Source organism: Haematobia irritans, chromosome 2, assembly GCF_050003625.1.
Source record: "Haematobia irritans isolate KBUSLIRL chromosome 2, ASM5000362v1, whole genome shotgun sequence".
Lineage (NCBI taxonomy): Eukaryota > Metazoa > Arthropoda > Insecta > Diptera > Muscidae > Haematobia > Haematobia irritans.
In genome coordinates, this window is record NC_134398.1 from 134,718,534 (window position 1) to 134,738,955 (window position 20,422).

The window sequence follows — 20,422 nt, forward strand, 5'->3', positions numbered from 1 at the left end:
ACTCCGGCTAAACCAAATTTTTTAAAACACTTCACATTTTTGTAACTAAGCAAGTTTTTACGCAAATTAGTTTCCATTGCGTTATTCATTCGATCAATGTACAACATGATTGTAAATGAAAATCAACTTCTAATTACGGCTATCTTTTGATGTTTCCTAGAATGTTCGACTAGCAGATGGGCTGGATCGATCCATTTTAATACCCGAAATTATTATTTTTTTTAATTTTATTTTAAGGCCATATACACACAGAGAACATATTGGTTGAAAATTGATTGTTGTAATAAAAATTCTGCATCTACCATGAAATCACAGTTGTGTCAATCAATTTACATTATTTACAACCTTAATTCGTTCCTACTACCATTTGACGATTATTATTATAGAGTTTTGTTTGTAATACAAGTCAAATAGTTGTCTGAACTAAATGTCTCTCTTTTTAAAAAATTTGATTGAATTCGATACGCGCAACCAACCTTAAAAAACCTTCATAACTGTCATTTAGTATTCAGAACTTACAATTGATATTCACAACCGAATTCCTTTGGAAATATTTCTCAAATGTCATTAATATTATTAAAAATTATTCAATGTTGAAGGAAAACGTGTCTTTTCAATTTAAAACAATAAAAATTACTGAAATCAGAGTATTTTCAGCTTCAGTTTATTTGAACTCTTGGTGGATTGCCTATCAAATATTTCATGAACAACTCGCCCAGTGTGAAACTGTTCTAAGTACACCATATTCGATACGAGTCATATAAACAGTTCCTATCTTCAATTGTTTGGGATCGAGTTTTAGATGTGGAACAATTTTATAGTGTTAAAAGGTAAAAGTTTGAACCATGTTGCAAATTTAAAGCGGCTCTAATGGGAAAATTCATCTCCACGTCTGTCTTTATCTATGGAACACATAAGGAAGTGATGGTGGCGAGTATGTTCTTATTTATTTTTTAAAACTCCACACTAATTTTCTCATTTAATTTGTTGCGTTTTTAGACTGGCTATGTCATCCCATTTATCATGTGCTCAGTTCGGACGCCACTTATAAATACTTGTATACTAAGAGTTCCAAAGATTTAACTACCATTGCCTGTCAATTCTGCAATCAATGCTGGAGGGTGTACTTTCAAAGGTGTATATTTTTTAATTGTTAATGTATTGTAATTTTATGTACTTTTCTGTTATTCAAAAAAATATGAATAAAATACAATATTCTGAAGGAAAAAATCATTTTCAATTCGGTTAAGGTGGGTGATATAACCATATAAAGAAAGGAGCAACGACCAATTCTATCGTCTAATGCAACCAACTCTATATATAGTATTAGTTGGATTTTCCATAATTCGACCGAATTTGTCGGGTGTCACAACTGCTAACAGAAGGTTGCTGCAACTGCCAAAAGGAGGTTGGCAATAAATTCGGTTATCACAACCAATCTGTATTCTCTGTGTACATATGTGGAATATTGACAGAAAATTTTTTCAAAGTTGCTTTTTATAGAAAATTTTGTCAAAATGTTATTTCTATAAAAAGTTTTCTATAAAAAATTTCTATAAAAAATTTATTCAAAATTTTTTTACTATAGAAATATTTTTTTCTATAGAAAATTTAGTCAAAATTTTAGAAAATTTTGCAAAATTTTATTTACTAGACAAAAATTTTTCCAAAATTGTATGCTCACTGATGCTCACTGCTAAGTCGAAAACTTGACTCAAATTTTCAAATTTTTCAATGAATGAATCATAAATGCATTTTTGCGAAATTGTCTAAACAATTATAAATATTTGACAAATATTGCCCGAGATTTTGTAGAAGTCTGATTTGAGATTTTATCAAAATGTAGATCTAAATACAAAGTTGTGCAGAGTATATTATAATCGGCCCGCCCGACTTTAGACTTTCCTTGCATTTTTATTTTTTGATAAAATTGTGTTACGTCCCATAACGTTAGATTTAAATTTAAAGTACATAGATTTTGTAGAAGTATATACAATTTTGTCTAAATCGATTCAGATTCAAATTCATGCATATGGGAATATAAACCTTTATATAGCTCGCAACAAATTTAAAGAATTTGAGATAGTATCAATAATTTTGGTCCACAAATACATATACCGTTGATATCTTCTCATATAATGATGGGTATTTATAGCATTATTTTATTTATTAAACATTGCCCTAAATTTGAAATATAGAGTTTAATTGGCATCTAATGTGAAATTAAGACACATAAATAAATACGATACTTTATATCGATCCACTTCCGGTACCCCACAATAGAACTACAAATTAGTGGTATTAAAAGGAGATTTAGTTATATTACCCGGAGTAGACTCCGGAGTCGGAGTCGAGCTGATGAAAAATGCTGGAGTCGGAGTCGAGCAAAATTGGCTCGACTCCACAGCCCTGGTTGCCACTCGAGCCAAAAATAATCTACCAAAATTTTATTTCTATAGAAAATTTTGTCAAAATTGTATTCCTATAGAAAATGTTGTCAAATTTGATTTCTATAAAAAATTTTGTCAAAATTTTATTTCTCTAGAAAATTTTGTATCTATAGAAAATTTTGTCAAAATTGTATATCTATAGAAAATCTTGTCACTTAAATTTGGACTTAAGTTCGGCCGGGCCGAATCTTAAATAACCACCACTACGAATCAAAAAATATAATTGTTACCTTAGAAAACTCTTCGTCAGGTTACTTTAAAATATAGAATTAAAGATGGATTTGATGACTGATACTCTGCCAAGCAAACATATAAACCAAAGTGAAATCAGGAGACTTACCATATGGGAGCTATACCAAAACTTGGACCGATCCACACTATATTCGCTACACCTATTTACGGACCGAAAATACCTCTAAATTTTGAATTTCCGGCAAATCGCATAAAAACTGGGATGTCTTATGGGAGGTCAAATCTGGAGATCGTTCTATATGAGGTAAATACGAAAACATAAACCGATACACACCATATTCGGCGTACTTATGCGTAGACGCAAAATATCTCCAGATTTTGAATTTCAGCTAAATCGGATAACAATGGCGTTGTCCAGAAGCAAAAAAATACCTCTCGATTTTGAATTTCAGGCAGATCGGATAAAAGTTCGGATGTCTAGACGTTCAAGAAGTCAAGCCGTGAGATAGGGCTATATTGAGTCTAAACTAAACCTTGGACCGATACACACCATATTCGGCGCACCTATTTGTGGTCCTAAAACACGTCTATATTTCATATTTCAGATAAATCGGATAAAAACTACGGTTTATACAAGCCCAAGAAGTGAAATCCGTCTATAAGGGGGCAATACCAAAACATGGACCGATACACAATATCGGTCACACCTATTTGTGATCCTAAAATATATTTAGATTTCCAATTTCAGACGATTCGGAGAAAAACTACGGTTTCTAGAAGCCCAAGAAGTAAAATCTCTAGCTTTGCAAGTTTAGGCAAATCGAGTAAAAACTGGAAGCCCTAGACCCCAAATCGGGGGATCGGTTTATATGGGGGTTATATCAAAACCTGGACCGATATAGACCATCTTCGAACTTTGCCTGTGTGCAGACAAAAGACGAATCTGTGCCAAATTTCGGGACGATAGCGCCATTATTGATGACTGTAGCGTGATTATAACAGACAGACAGACGGACATGCTTATATCGTCTTACAATTTCTCCCAGATCAAGAATATATATACTTTATATAGCCGGAAATCGATCGTTCGAAGTCTTGCGAACATTTTTGGAATATATGTAAAATTACAATATTTCCATTTCTCAAAGTTGTATTTTTAAGAAAGTGGTCAACGAAAAGTATATTTCCGTTATATAAAGTTTTATACATCGGCTCGTGGACGCCCAAAACTATGCTCTATAAATATAACTGTTTCACTGAATGCGTTACTCGTGCATTGATGGTTGTAGTGAAAAATGTCTGCTAATGACAATAAGGGTTACGTAGCCCAGTGGATAGTGGTGATGTCGTAGAAGAATAAACTTTTGTCAAAAAATTTATATACATTTTTTCCAAACGAACTTCCTTACAGTGAAAAGCAAATGGGAAACGACATTTGTTTGTCTAAAAAGAATTATTTTTGGTGTAGGTTTATAATTATACCCTGCTCCACACTGTGGAACAGGGTATTATAAGTTAGTGCATATGTTTGCAACACCCAGGAGGAGACGAGATAGACACATGGTATCTTTGGCAAAAATGCTCTGGGTGTGCTCCTGAGTCGATATAGTCATGTCCGTCTGTTCGTGAACACATTTTTGTAATCAAAGTCTAGGTCGCAGTTTTAGTCCAATCGACTTCAAATTTGGCACAAGTATGTGTTTTGGCTCAGAATAGATCCCTATTTTGGAAGAAATCGGTTCAGATTTAGATATAGCTCCCATATATATATTTCGCCCGATATGGAATTAAATAGCCCCAGAAGCCAGAGTTTTACACTAATTTGCTTAAAATTTTGCACAAGAAGAACAATTAGTACTATAGTCAAGTGTGCCAAATTTTATTGAAATCGGTTCAGATTTAGATATAGCTCCCATATATATCTTTCGCCCGATATGGACTAATACGGTCCCAGAAGCCAGAGTTTTACCCCAATTTGGTTGAAATTTTGCACAGGGAGTAGAATTAGCATTGTAGCTATGCGTGCCAAATTTGGTTGAAATCGGTTCAGATTTAGATATAGCTCCCATATATAGCTTTCGCCCAATTTACACTCATATGACCCAAGAGGCCAATTTTTTGCTCCGATTTAGTTGAACTTTTGCACAGGGAGTAGAATTAGCATTGTTGATATGCGTGCCAAATTTGGTTGAAATCGGTTCATATAGCTCCCATATATATGTTTTTCTGATTTCGACAAAAATGGTCAAAATACCTACATTTTCCTTGTAAAATCGCCACTGCTTAGTCGAAAAGTTGTAAAAATGACTCCAATTTTCCTAAACTTCTAATACATATATATCGAGCGATAAATCATAAATAAACTTTTTCGAAGTTTCCTTAAAATTGCTTCAGATTTAAACGTTTCCCAAATTTTTTAATAACATTGTGTTCCACCCTAGTGCATTAGCCGACTTAAATTTTGAATCTATAGATTTTGTAGAAGTCTATCAAATTATGTCCAGATCGAGTGATATTTAAATGTATGTATTTGGGACAAACCTTTATATATAGCACACAACACATTTGACGGATGTGATATGGTATCGAAAATTTAGATCTACAAAGTGGTGCAGGGTATAATACAGTCGGCCCCGCCCGACTTTAGACTTTCCTTACTTGTTTCTGTCTCTTTATCTAACATAGAATCCATATGTACGAACATAAAATTTAGAAGGCAATGTTGAGAAGGTTACCTTGCCATCGGTAACTTTTACCACAACCCAAGTAATTCGATTGTGGATGACAAGAACTTTGTATATAATCCATGGTGGAGAGAACTTAAGATTCGGCCTGGCTTCTTTTAATATTTTATGAACTAGTCTCTATATTGATTAATAAGACATTTTACTTGCCTTTCCCAAATTTTTGGAGTTAACTACGAAATGAAATACTTCACAATATTACCGTAGGTCATTGCATTATATAGAATGTAGCCCTTGAGTGAATTCACTATCTTCCCCAAACACTATCTATGAAAATCTTTATGGCCATATCATAAATTCTCCTTAACAGCTCCTATGTTTGTACATTTCTGAATAAAATTCTCCACATCGATGCTCGTAATTCCCAGGTAAATGCCCATTTTGGCCCTCTCTCAAAACCGTGCTAATTTTAGCAACTAAATTCTAAGTTGCCTGGCACAAGCAATTCAGTAGCAGCAACAGCACTTTAGATAAGAGCTCTGCTCTTCATCGCCACTTAAATGAAAGGAATAAAAATAAAACGTGCCTGTTCAAGAAGCTGTACTGGATAAGAAGGTCTAAGCCATCGCAACCATCTATTTCTGGCAACATTTAACAATTTAATGACTGAGCACCACAAAGCGATGCAGAATGCCTGCTAGCCTTATTTAATCATGACCAGAATTTCCAATGTGAGGTAATTGATGTTTACATGGCAATTTGCACAATACATGTGCCTTTGGAAGGAGTTGAGAAAGTGTTTAGGTGCGATATTTATAAGAAGCATTTATGTTTGCTGTTGCAAAAAGGCGACTATTCAATATTTTTATACAATTCATGCCTTCAAATGATTGAAGTTAGAAAATTTAAAACTAAAAATTCAGTTTTTTTAAGTAATGGAAAACTTTTTTTTCGACATTTTAATATTTGAGAGAAGGCGAGCTCCGACTTTTGCGACTATTGAAAAATTGACTATCACTATCATTAAACCAGTATCAAGAGTAGAATTATTTATAGAACTTGTATATGGTAATTTTCAACAAAATAAATTAAACAAACGTCAGTACCAGAAAGCAACACAATTCTCGTCTTTAACAGTATCGCCTTAAACCAAATCTTGGGGTAAGGCTTTACAAATTTAGGTAAAAAGTAGAAATTCTCTAAGAAAATTTTTCATACACAGAAAAAAATTTCAGGAAAATTTTTCCAATTAAAATCTTAATTGAGTTTTAAAAAATATTCAATCAAAAATTTAATTGAATCAACAAATGTTTTAATTGAAATAAAAATCAATCACACAAATTAATATTATCATTTAATTTTTTAATTGGATCAATTAGTTTTTTAATTGACTGTCAATTAATTTTTTAAATGATACTATCATTTCTGTGATTGAAGACATTTCAATTAAAAAATTAATTGGATCAATTAATTTCGTGATTGAATCAGAAAAATTTTTTTTGTGTGTACGGCCATGTCCAGAAGATTTTCGGTAGACGCCACGAGTATCATATGGTGTAATCTTAACGAAGGCTATTATATATCTGATGCCATATGTGATGAAAAAAAGTAAATCGCTATATTTTAAATTTTCTTGTACAAAAGAAAACAATATACGAAATAACATCAAATTTTATAATCAGTTTCGATTTAACATAATCAAGATTGACTACCTTCGGTACGAATTTTGGTCTTCAAACGACCGACGAAGCCATCACACGCTGCATGAGAATAGTCTGCGGTATTTTGGTCCATTGCTGAGAAGCGCTGTTTTGAAATGATTGACACTTTGTTCCAAGCGCAAAAGTCTGACGGATTGAGATCCGGAGACTTCAGCAGCCATTGTTCGGTAGAAATGACGCCTGTTGAGAACGTTGGTGCTGATTTCTGTTGGAATTTCCATGGTCTGTTTTTCAATACTTTATGACATTTTCCCGATAACACTTGGAATTTATTTTGACCCCACGTCAATACGCCAGCCCAAACCATTGTCATTGGCGGCGCTTGAGTTCTGGTGGCCAACATAGTTGTAAATTTTCAGCTGACCGAAGAAACTCTTAGCACTTTCCAGTCTAACTTTTTTGGTCATCTGTGAGACCATTGGTCAATATGTGTTGTTTCCGTTCTTGCGACACGTTCAGCTTACGAGCAAGTTTTCTATTAATGCGGCGTGGGTTTCGATTAAATCTGGCCCTCATTATACCCTTCACCACTACTGTGGTGCAGGGTATAAGAAGTTTGTGCATTTGTATGTAAAGCCAAGAAGGAGAAGTCTGAGAGCTATCGTTTAGTATACCGATCGTTTTAGAATTAAATTCTGAGTCGATTTAGCGATGTCCGTCTGTCTGTCCGTACATTGAAAAAAAAGGTTACTTGGATCCAAAGATTTTGACCTTCCTTTAAGGATTTTGGTCTTGATTCCGAGCCAAAGATGCGGAAATAAGGAATAAGGAAATTTTTTTGCGACCTATCTGGCTTTAAATCTATCTATCTATAAAATTAATATTAGGATACAGATCTCATTTATTGAACTTTTTATTCACGTACAAACAAATGTCAGTTTAAAAATCGAAATTAAAACGTATATTTCGAAGTAAAAAATATTTTCTTAATTCCAAAATAACTTTAAAACAAAGATGCTGAATCCTCAAAATAAGTCTAAGCCTATATTTGAAGCGTTTTTATCTTAAATCTCAAGATTCAATAGTTCAGCTAATTCAATTCAATTCAATTCAATATTTAAGGACGATTTCTTTAAATCAAAATGTGTTTCTTTACTTTAACGAAAATTTGCCTTAGTTTAAAGTCATGTAACTTTAACGAAGGGACGCAAATTTTCAAAAAGTGTGTCCTAAATGTAATGAAAAAAATTTTTGAAGCAAAGATTATACACATTCTTTTAATTAAAATTTCATTATTTTAAAGAAATTTGTCCTTAATAGTGTGTAAATTGCGCATCCTAAAATTGAGGTTGCGTTATCTTTAATATCACGTAAATACTTTTTTCAGTGTATGTTCATGTATTTTTGTGTGCAAAGTACAGGTCGCAGTTTAAGTCCGATCGTCCTCAAATTTGGCATAGAGTGTTTTTTTTTTTGGAACAGAGACAATCGCTATTGTTTTTGGAAAAAATCTGTTCATATTTAGATATAGCTGCCATATATATTTATCCCCGATCTGGTCTTAGTTGGCGTGATTATCAACCGATGTTCTTCAAATTCCGCACATCCGAATATTTTATGAGTCTCGAAAAACTTGCAAAATATCAGCCAAATCGGTTCAGATTTAGATAAGGCTCCCATATATATCTTTCGTCCGATTTAGACTCATATGACCACAGAGGCCAAAGTTTTCCACCGATTTTCGTGGAATTTTGCATAGAAAGCAATATTGATATTCTACCAAAGCTCGATAAATTTGATTTAAGTCGGTTCAGATTTATATATAGCTCCCATATATATCTTTTGTCCGATTTGCACTTATATGGCCTCAACAGCCAGAGTTTTGCCCTGATTTGCTTCAAATTTTGCACCAGGAGTACACCGAAAAAAAGTGAACTATTTTATAGGAAGAATGAACTACCATGCACGAAAATTGAACTAAATTTTACTCCACATTTTGAGATTTCCACAAAGCGTTGTTAAAACCAGGAAATTTTAATGCCCTGTTGTACTTTTTAACTGCAGTTCACAAAATTACATCATCTCATAGAAGAAAAAAATTAACTAAAAATAAAGAAGAAAATCATTGGAGCCAAATCATGACCATTTTAACCATACAGTAGTTCATTCTTACTATTTTTGGGAATCGTTCGAAAATTTTCATTTGTTTTAGTTATTATTGAACTTATGTGTATGGTCATTGAACTTTATATTCACGTTTAGTTCATAAAATTTTTGAGACATACTTAAAAAAAGTAAAATTTCATTAAGCTGTGGAAATTTTCTATAAAAATAATAAAATTTAGCTACAAGCAAATAATTTTTTTCCAATAAAAATAAGTTAAATTTAGCGTTAGTTTAACTACGGAAATTTTTTTGTGAATGTTTAATAGTATCGGTAAGTGTACCAAATTTGGTTGGAATTGGTTCAGATTTAGATATAGCTCCCATATATATCTTTCGTCCGATTTGAACTTATATGACTTCAAAAGCCAGAGTATTGCCCTGACATGGTTCAAATTTTGCACAAGGAGTACGTTTAATAGTATCGGTAATTGTGGTAAATTTGGTTGAAATCGGTTTAGATATAGATAGCTCCCATATATATCTTTCATCCGATTTGCACGTATGTGCATCAAAAGCCAGAGTTTTGCCCTGATTTGCTTTAAATTTTGCACAAGAGGTACGTTTTATAGTATCGTTAATTGTGCCAAATTTGGCACAATTTCGTGAAATTTTGCAGAGATTGCAGAATTATTATTCTAACTATGCATGTCAAATTTGATTAAAATCAGTTCAGATTTAGATACAGCTCCCATGTATGTGTACGCCAGAGTTGGGGTATGATGGTAGAATGTTTCATATTTTAATCCCATTTTTAATGGCATTTTCGTCAAATTGACTTGATAGTTTCTACACGCAAAGAAAAAAAAAAACGTTTGGAAAACGTGTGCCGAAAACGTTTTTCTTTTGTTAGCGTTTTTTGAATTGCTTCGAAAATTTTAAACTTTTATCACCAAAAAAAAAAAATCGTTTGTTACAAAATTTGTATTTTTTCAATAAAAAAAGTTATTTTTGAAACAACAACATAGTCCATTTCGTTTATATCAAACATTGTTCTTTTCTGACTTTAGGTCTTTAATAAGACACATTTTACTGTTCAAAATTTAATATAGTACAATGTAATGTTGAACATTTTTTCGGAATCTTCCAAACATATCTGGAATATATGTAAATAAAAACAAAAAAAAAAAAAACTTTGGTCGAAGCAGGGATCGAACCCACGACCCTTGGCATGCAAGTCGGACGTAGCAACCACTGCTCCACGGTGCCAAACTAAATGTTTGTTTCTGTTAAATAAACTTTGTTTATTCGGTTCGTGGGCGCCGCAAGCTATGCTATATAAATATAACTTATATGGATAATTATCTATTGATGACCATCACAGGTACATAGCTCAGTGGTTAGTGTGTTGGCTTACAAAGTGCATGGTCCGCGGTTCGATTCTCCGTCCAAGCGAAAGGTAAAAAAATTTCAAAAATTTATAAAATCGTATAATTTCTTCTACATTGTTGGTATTACAGGAAAAGGTGTAAGAAAACAATGTTTTTTTTTTTGAGTTTGTCTTTATGAAATTGTTTTTACATCCTGGAAAAGAATAAACGTTTATCACAAAAAGTATATACTTTTCTTCCAAATACACTTCCTTACAGCGAAAAGCAAATGAGAAACGAACTTTTTTTGTCTAGAATTTCGTTTGGGAGGAAAGAATTATTTTTTTGCGTGTAGAGAGAATATATTTAATTCGCTATTTAAGTGTGTAAAGCGTGATCCAAATTGGTTCAGATTTAAATAAATCCTCAATATAGTTGTTCTTCCGGTTTATACAAATATGGCCAAAATATCCACATTTTATACAAAATTTTAATATGCACTGAAAAAACAGTGAACCCTTTTCCATTGCAAAATGAACTAAACTGTAGTAATATTGACCATGATTTAGCCCTTAAGATTTTTTTCAACTTGTCTAGTTTATAATTCTCTTAAGTTTTAGTTCATCTATAACATTGTAGTTTAGTTCATTTTTACAACACCATAAGATTTATATACCCCTACCAAGTTCAAAAGTCAGTATTATTTTGATTTACTTGCTTATTTTGTGGGAAACCCGATAATAAAAATTGGTTAACAGTCTCCTTAAAATGTCGACGATTAAACTATTTTTAAATCAATCATTCCACAGTACAGAGAAATTAAATAATTAAAGGAACAACAAACCGTTTTACTATTATGAAAATTTTCATACATTAAAATTAAACTTTCTTTAAGCAAAAGTACTTTATTATAAAAACTTATGATGAAAGTTCTTAATACAATGTTTTTTTGTGAATAAAAATTATGACCACGTGGAACAGAGAGTAGTTCATTTGAACCCGATGTTTGGACATTTTGACTTATCCTTTTTTTATTCATCGTAGGTAAGTTTTTCACATATCTTGCTGGAAAAAAATGGAAACAATAATGAAAATTGTTAAAAATTAACACCATGTAATGAAATATAATTTTTAATTCTTCATTTTAGCTTGTAACTTACCATATTTGGGGGCATTTTATCAAATGGTGTAAGAAATTCAACTTTTCTTTGGAAAACGTATCTCATAACATTTGTACCTGAAACAATTAGAGAAATAATGAAGTATTCTAAATAAACTCATAAAACTGTGTTATTATCGATGTGAAGGATATAATAAAAATAAATATTCTAGTTGAAAGAAAGCCAGAGTTTTAATATAAAACTTACCAATTCTCTATTAAATTGTACGCTGAGGGGAAATATAAAAAGTTGTCCAAATTTATTTGGGCTATTCTGAAATTAAATATTAATTTTTTACATTAAATAAAATTATTAAATAGGTTTCCAAAAAATCGAATGAAAAAAATAATATTATGCATAAAAAACACAAATATTCTGGTTAAAAGAAAGTTAAAGAATCCTTATCAATTCACTATTAAATTACAAGCAAAGGAGTACCAACATTTTTTTCAAATTTTTAAGGGGTTATTCTGAAATTAAATATTTGTTTTTTTACATTAAAATATTACATTGGTTTCCAAAAAAATTGATTAATGAAATACTTAAATAAGGTATTAAAAACCTATAATTTTGATGATAAAAAGGTCATAAAAACGTAAATATTCTAGTTGAAAGAAAGCCAAATTTTAAAAGAAAACTTACCAACTCTCTATTTTCGAACCCATCTGGAGTTGCTCTGAAATTAAATATTGCTTTTACAACAAAGAAAACCATTAAACTGGTTTCCAAAAAAAAAAAAAAAAAATAATTAACAAATAATAATATACATAAAAAATATTATTTTTAAAAGAAAGCCATATTAAAAAAACAATACTTACCAATTTATGGCTAAACTATACGCTGAGATATAACAAAAATTGTCCAAATTCATCTGGAATTGAATATTAATTTTTTACATTGAATAATAAAAATTTCAATACACTTTCAATTTCAACATATTTTCCTAAATATTCTTAATAACTTTTCTCGAAACTACCGATAAAATATTAATAACTTTCATTTGAAAGGTTTAATAAACAAACACCAATATATGTCTCAAAATTCCAAAATATTCCATGCCTTTCTATTCCCTTGTTGCATATTAAAAGATGCAACAGCCCACGCCAACGCCAACTATACAACTGAAGCATGCCAAACAAAACCAAGCAAAGCCAAAACATTCCTACAACAACAAAAACACATGTGCCTTTATTGAAAACAACACCTCATCCAGCCAATAAACCATCCAAGAATAACAAACACACACAAACCACTAAATGAACCAAAATAAAAACAACCCCACGCTCATGTATACACAACAAAACTCAAGTAACATCGTCTTTACATTTATCACATTCCACTATGCCGATAAAGATCTCTGTACTATGCATTAGTTCATCGCATCTGCTGATAATTTACTCTGAGAATAATATTCGTAAAGGCACACCAGTTTATGAACGATGAAACGTTTAACTTAAAATTTGCAAAATTTTCATGAAATGTTATCTACCATTTTTGACGAAAATGTCTATAAATTTAATTACATGTGAACTAAAAATATTTCATTGGGTAATTTTTTACCAACAATTATTAACTATAGGAATTGTCAGTAAGAAATTGCTATCCACTTTCAAGTTCATTTTTCGTAAAAAAATATTTTCTCATACAAAAAAATCTTATAGTAAATTGCACTTATTATTTAGAAAATACTTTACATTTCACAAGTAGTTTTATAGCATAACAAACGAATTTTTAACTACCAGTTAAGAAATTTTTTAAGGAAATTTCCATCGTATTTTGTAGGCCATGAACTAAACGATTGCTACTTAGAATTTGTAAAATTTCCTTTCGAGTAGTTAATTTTCGTTGAAGATACGAAAAATGAACTAAAATTCTGGAAAATTCTTGTAATAAATTATTGTAAAAATCTTCTTAAATTTACGAGACACTTTTTTTTCTGTGTGGGAATATAAACCTTCATAATAACTCCAAACAAATTTGAAGGAGTTGAGATGGTTACACAAATTTTGGTGTACATAGTGGTGAAGGGTATAATATAGTCGGCCCCGTCCGACTTTAGGCTTTACTTACTTGTTTTTTCGGATCATTTCTTGTGTTGTTACCGCTTTCTTACGTCCACTTATTGTACGCTATGCAACACAGCCAGTATCGCGGTACCGAGCAATGGTACGAAAAATAAAAGATTTATTCTCATTTAAATGCTGAAGGGTTCGAACGATAGCCACTTGTAGTTTTCCAGTCAACTACATATCAGCCAGCTTTTATGGACAGCCATTTCTTCATAGTCTTTTTGTATGAACTTAATTCAATTGTCCTGTCATTAGGCTGGGTTAGCTTATAAAGGATGACATCACTCCGTACAAAAGGAATTGGTTTTCACTTAGACCATACGCTTTCCATCATCTCTCTTCCTCCGCCAGGATTAATCCCATCATATTTGCGTTTTCCAGCGAGTTTTCTGGGTCTTCCATACAGAAGCAAGTATATTCTTCGAAGTACAGTAACGTACATCAATAATATCCTGAAAAAAGGAGCCCAGTATCTTGTTTCTTCTAAATGATAATGCCGGACCCTGTACAGAAAATGGTAGGAGTTTTACCCATTATTCCATAACGTCCAGGTACCCAGTACAGAGTAATATTATGTTTTTCTATGAGAACTCTAAGCTCTCTAAGGCAGTGGCTGACTACCATCGATGTATAAATGTTCAGATTCCCATATAAAGGGTGGTTAAAATTCCAAGGGCCGATGTTGATTTTGAATAAAACACAAACTATTTAGGAAATTATTGTAATTTTATTTTATTATGATATATTGGTATTACTCAATTATGTATGGAACAAAATATCGGCCAAATGGGCGCCGCGACCTCGGTGGCACACCTTCATCCGATGGTCCAAATTTTCGATGACGCTGAGGCATAATGGAGGTTCTATGCCGTTAATGTGCTGAATTATCTCATCCTTAGGTCTTGAATTTTTGCTGGCTTATCGACGTACACCTTTTCTTTCAAATAACCCCAAAGAAAAAAGTCCAACGGTGTCAAATCACATGATCTTGGCGGCCAATTGACATCGCCATTACGTGAGATAACACGGCCATTGAATTTGTTGCGCAAAAAAGCCATTGTGTAGTTAGCTGTGTGGCAAGTGGCACCGTCCTGCTGAAACCACATATCATCCACATCTTCCAATTCGGGCCATAAAAAGTTCGTTATCATCTCACGATAGCGAACACCATTCACAGTAACTGCCTGACCGGCCTCATTTTGGAAAAAATACGGCCCGATGATGCCGCCAGTCCATAAACCGCACTAAACCGTCACTATTTGTGGGTGCATTGGTTTTTCGACAATCACTCTTGGAGTCTCATTCGCCCAAATGCGGCAATTCTGTTTATTGACGAATCCACTGAGGTCAAAATGTGCCTCATCACTGAAGATGATTTTCTTCGAAAATTTGTCGTCCACTGTTGCCATTTCTGGGAACCATTTAACACGTTGTTGGATTGTGTATCTCTCCATGGTTCAAATTGAGTAAGTCTGAAATAAAGAAATGTCGAATAAAATTCGGAAAAAACTTGGCGTTTAGGTGTGGTTCACATTCAACATCGGCCCTTACAATTTAACCACCCTTTACATGCTGAGTCGCCATATAGTCTGTCCAACTGAATCAATGAGTTCTGTGTGCCGCAATCAGCGTTTACAAACGAGTCCAGAATCTTCAACCTCATGAGTATCCATCTTAGCAGTTTTCCTGATACGCAGGTAAAATGAACAGAGTCCTGTTAATCGTCCAGAGCTGCGATGGCCGTTGATGGGTAGTAATCTTCAATTTATATTCCAGTCCAAACGGAGTGTCACACCAGCATTACTGAAAGGTATAAACCACTGCTGAAAATATTTTAGGGGTTCGTCCGATTGAACCATTTGTGTGCAAGACGAACATGGTAACCATTACACCAAGGTGGCTCTCTTATCGTGCCGCTGTAAATTTGACAAAGCCTTTCAACCGTCTAACACGGTCGATTCACCTTCGTGAACACTGCTCTCTATGCACAGTCAGTTTCTTGTATAAATTCATACTAGAAAACTTGAACTACTTGCACTATTAAATGATTTCATACTGAGTGGTTAATCCTTCTTGATTCCAAGAATACTGTAACATATTCACTCAGTGATGAATGCAAAAAGAAATTCAAAACCATATCCACCCCTTGTTTTATTAGCAATTTGCCAATATCATGACTTTAATGGACATAAATTTCAAAATCAATTTATTGTTTTTGAATATAAGATCGAGAAGAAGAAACTTTTCTCTTTCATATGGCTCACATTTTTTGCGTATTTACTTAGCACTGTAAAACAGTAACTGCCCAAGACACTGTTGGAACCATAGCAGAGGGAACCCATATGGTTTTCTGCCATAGATCATCCATATTTGGTAACGCATGAATTTTCACGATCACCACAGCCATCGCCATCATCAGCAGCAACAGGGTTCGATAGGAAATGAACCAACCAACCAACTAACCATGGTACTGCTTTAAATGAATTTTTATTCCTTGATGACAGATGATAGGACAGACAAGCATTTCGCCTCCACATCCATATGGGGTTGAGTCACGTGTAATTCAGTTTTTTTTTCTCTCTCCACTTTTCTGCTCCTTTTTATTGACCTTTGTGATAATGTTTCGATTTTTTTTTAAATTTTTTTCTGGCGGTTACTACCTTTGTTTCTTGCCACATCCCCAATAAGGGAAATGTGTTGTGGGCCATGCTGGTGCATTTTCTATTGTTTCGGTTGCAAAGAGGAGGAGTAGACCAATGTGAAAATTTCGATATCATGAATTTGTGCCACATTTTCCAAGATGGAAGAATATTAATTTTAGTGACTATTGCCCTCCGTGGAGGAGACCATTTACAAAAAAAAAATTCATTTCTAGTTCACAAAAAAGTATTTTGTGTTGTTGTTATAGGTGTAATGTAATTTAAAATCTATGAGAAATAACCAGTGAACTACATTGAGCATCCCATTAGTTTGAATATCGCCGAATTTTAATGTGTAGAAAGGAGCTTTTAGATTCATATGGGAGTTAAAAAGAATAGATTAATGACTCATAAAGAATCAACTGTAGAGGTCAGCTTCCCATCATTCGATTATGTTAGTACTTAAACGGATGATACCACCGGTTAGTGTACGCTCATACATTTTATCGACAGTGCATATATTTTTATCTGCTTATAGAAATAACAAGTATATATGTAACATACTATCTGAAGGCTATATATAATTATGAATCGATAATTTGTGTATGGTTGTTAAGGGCCATATACTAACATCACCTACCGAATTTGAACCGTATCGGATGGAAGAGTCACTTCCAAGAGGCTCTTGTTTCATTCGGAAGTTAGAAATTACTCCAATGGAAAAAGTTTTAAAAAATTTATAAAGTTATTGAATTTATAGTAAATTTTGTCAAAATTTTATTTCTATAGAAATTTTGTCAAACTTTTATTCCTATAGAATATTTTGTTAGAATTTTATTTCTATAAACAATTTTGTCAAAATTTTATTTATTTTTTGTTGTTTCGATTTCAGCTTAAAATAAAAAATAAATTTCACAAATACACTTTTCCTCTGCTGGTTAAGCTACACTTGTAGTTTAGTCAACGCATGGTTTGAGCTGAAATCACAAAAATAAAAATGGTTGAATAAGAAACCAACAATAGAAAAACAAAACAAAATTTTATATCTATAGAAAAATTTGTCAAAATTTTATTTATATATAGAATTTTGTCAAAATCGTACTTCTATAGAAAATGTAGTCAAAATTTTATTTCTATAGACAATTTAGTCAAAATTTTATTTCAATACAAAATTTTGTAAAAATTTTTATGAAATTTTCATTTCTATGGAAAATTTTATCAAAATTTTATTTCTATAGAAAATTTTGTCAAAATGTTATTTCTATAGAAAATTTTGTCAAAATTTTATTCCTATAGAAAATTTTGTCAAAATTTTATTTCTATATAAAATTTTGTCAAAAATTTATTTGTGTAGAAAATTTTGTCAACAAATTTTAAAATTTATTTCTATGGAAATGTTATTTCTATAGGAAATTTTGTAAAAATTTTATTTCTATACATATTTTTATCAAATTTTCATTTCTATGGAAAATTTTATCAAAGTTTTATTTGTATAGAAAATTTTGTCAAAATTTTTTTCTATAGTAAATTTTGTCAAAATTTTATTTCTGTAGAAAATTTTATCAAAATTTTATTTCTATAGTAAATTTTGTCAAAATTTTATTGATATAGAAAATTTTGTCAAAATTTTACTTCGATAGAAAATTTTTATCAAACTTTTTATGGAAAATTTTAGCAATTTTTTCCTAAGAAAATTTTTTAATAATGTTATTTCTATAGAAAACTTTGTCATAATGTTATTTCTATAGAAAATTTTATCAAGATTTTATTTCTATAGAAAATGTTCTGCAAATTTTATTTCTTTAAAAAATGTTTTCAACATTTTATTTCTGTAGAAAATTGAATTTTAGTTGAGGAGGAATATTTTGCAAAATCTTCAAAAACATCAAGAATTTTACCAATCTACCAAACAGTAAAAGTCTACCATTTTTGGGTAGAATTCTACCAACTATGGCAAGGATAGGTTAGGTTAGGTGGCAGCCCGATGTATCAGACTCACATAGACTATTCAGTCCATTGTGGTACCACATTGGTGAACCTCTCTCTTGAGAATTCTGCCCGATTCCATGTTAAGCTCAATGACAAGGGACCTCCTTTTTATAGCCGAGTCCGAACGGCGTTCCACATTGCAGTTAAACCACTTAGAGAAGCTTTGAAACCCTCAGATATGTCACCAGCATGACTAAGGTGGGATAATCCACCGCTGAAAAAGTTTTTGGTGTTCGGTCGAAGCAGGAATCGAACCCACGACCTTGTGTATGCAAGGCGGACATGCTAACCATTGCACCACGGTGGCTCCAACTATGGCAAACGTGGTTACAAACGTTATGGCAAAGTTAGTATGGTGGAGGGTTTAAAACCGTGAAAAGTTTATGTGGCGATGGAGAACAGATTGCGTAAGAAGTTCGCTCCTCGGCGTCTGAATCAATTTCAAAACAAACCCCAATTTTCTCACAATTAAGATTTTAATTAGTACACATTTTTAACATTTTTTATACACTCAAAAAATTAATAGAGAAAAGTTTACTTGATTCAAGCCGTAGCGGTGTCAAAAGTACGGTAAGTACGGATTTTCTAAATCCAAGAAGAAAATTCTTAATTTAATCCCGAAAATATTAAGTACAGATTTCTTAATTTTAGAAATTTTCAATCGTGTTTGTGCTTCTTTTAATTACGGGAAGTGCTTGATTCAAGCCAAGTGAAACTCTATTTAATCCTGATCTGTACTTGATTCAGTCCGTATTTAAGCTTACATTAAACCCAATAGCGCTAAACTTGAGCCAACATGAACTTGTTTTAAGCGGATTCAAGGCTTGGATCAATCTTTTTTATTCTTGAATATAATTCTACTATTCTTGATTCAGGAACGATCTGTACTTGATTTAATCCCGAACCGTATTCGATGTTATTTTATATGCGCTTGATTTTAGTGTGCTTTGTACTTGTTTTAATCTCAACGTGCGCTTAATTCCCATAAAGTAAAAAAATTGTTCATATATTTTTAAAATATTTTTTATTCTTTTTATATAGCGATACATACATTTGTAATGAAAAGTAAAAGATGTAAAATAAGAAACTGCATTATACAAATAATACACCTAGGTGATGAAGTAGTTACATAGATTTATAATATAGGTAATTGATTCAAGTACAAAATACATGCACTGAAAAAACAGTGAACCCACCAGGAAGAAATGTTTCGGTTAATTTTAGAAAATTTTGAATATTTGTAGAAAATTTTAACTAAACAGTATTACAAACGTTGGCATCAAGCCGATGTAATCAAAATAAGTAAATATTTTTCGACAAATTCAAGAAAATTTATTAGACATAACTAAGTTTTTTCACTTGTTAAAGAAAATTTTGTAGTTTGAAGGAAAAACTTGGTGTTCAAAATTGCAAGAATGTCTTTAGTGATATACGAAGTTCATGATGGACGCATTTTTGGTAAAATTTACAAATTTAAAGAAATTCTGAACTATTTTGTGGAAGGTACGAATTTAGTTAATCATTATGCTTCATTTGAGTTTAGTTTTTTCCTCGGTTTTAGTTAATTTAACTAACGTAAACAAAAAATTATTAGAGTAAAGGAAACTTTCTCCAAACATAATAATTCCATGAACTAAAATAAAGTTAAATTGGCTTTAGTGAAATAGAGAGTTCACTTTTTTTTGAGTGTGTTATTAATAAAAATAAATATATACAAAATAATATAAAATATAAAAATATATATTTATGTATTTATGTATTTTTATTTACCAAATCAGCAGTTCTTGCATGGAGAAAACTTCGGCCAGGAAGCAAGAAACTCAGAGGAATTCAACTTTTGTAGGCCTTGTCGCGTTAAATTGTAAGTTTTCCTCCACTTATTACACATGTCGGCCAAATCCATTGGCGCTCTGTTAAAGCACTCCTTTTACGCTTAGGGAACGAAATTGTCAATTTGATGACTTCTGATGTTTCGTTTGTTGAACTTTTGGAGGGGCCGCGTCGTCCTATTTTCACAAATTTCCGCATGGATTTCCATTTCCACACCTTGGTTTTAAGTATGGGTCGTAAAACAAGAAGTATTATTTCCTATTTAAAACATATTT

The 20,422-nt window shown here is 32.0% G+C and overlaps 1 long non-coding RNA gene across 1 annotated transcript; it reads left to right on the forward strand.

The window, feature by feature from the left end:
* The first annotated feature begins 542 nt into the window (after positions 1–542).
* Positions 543–1,230, forward strand: LOC142224058 (uncharacterized). The gene is made up of 2 exons (XR_012719012.1): positions 543–934; positions 1,000–1,230. It is a non-coding gene; the product is annotated as an uncharacterized LOC142224058 (long non-coding RNA).
* Positions 1,231–20,422: the final 19,192 nt, after the last annotated feature.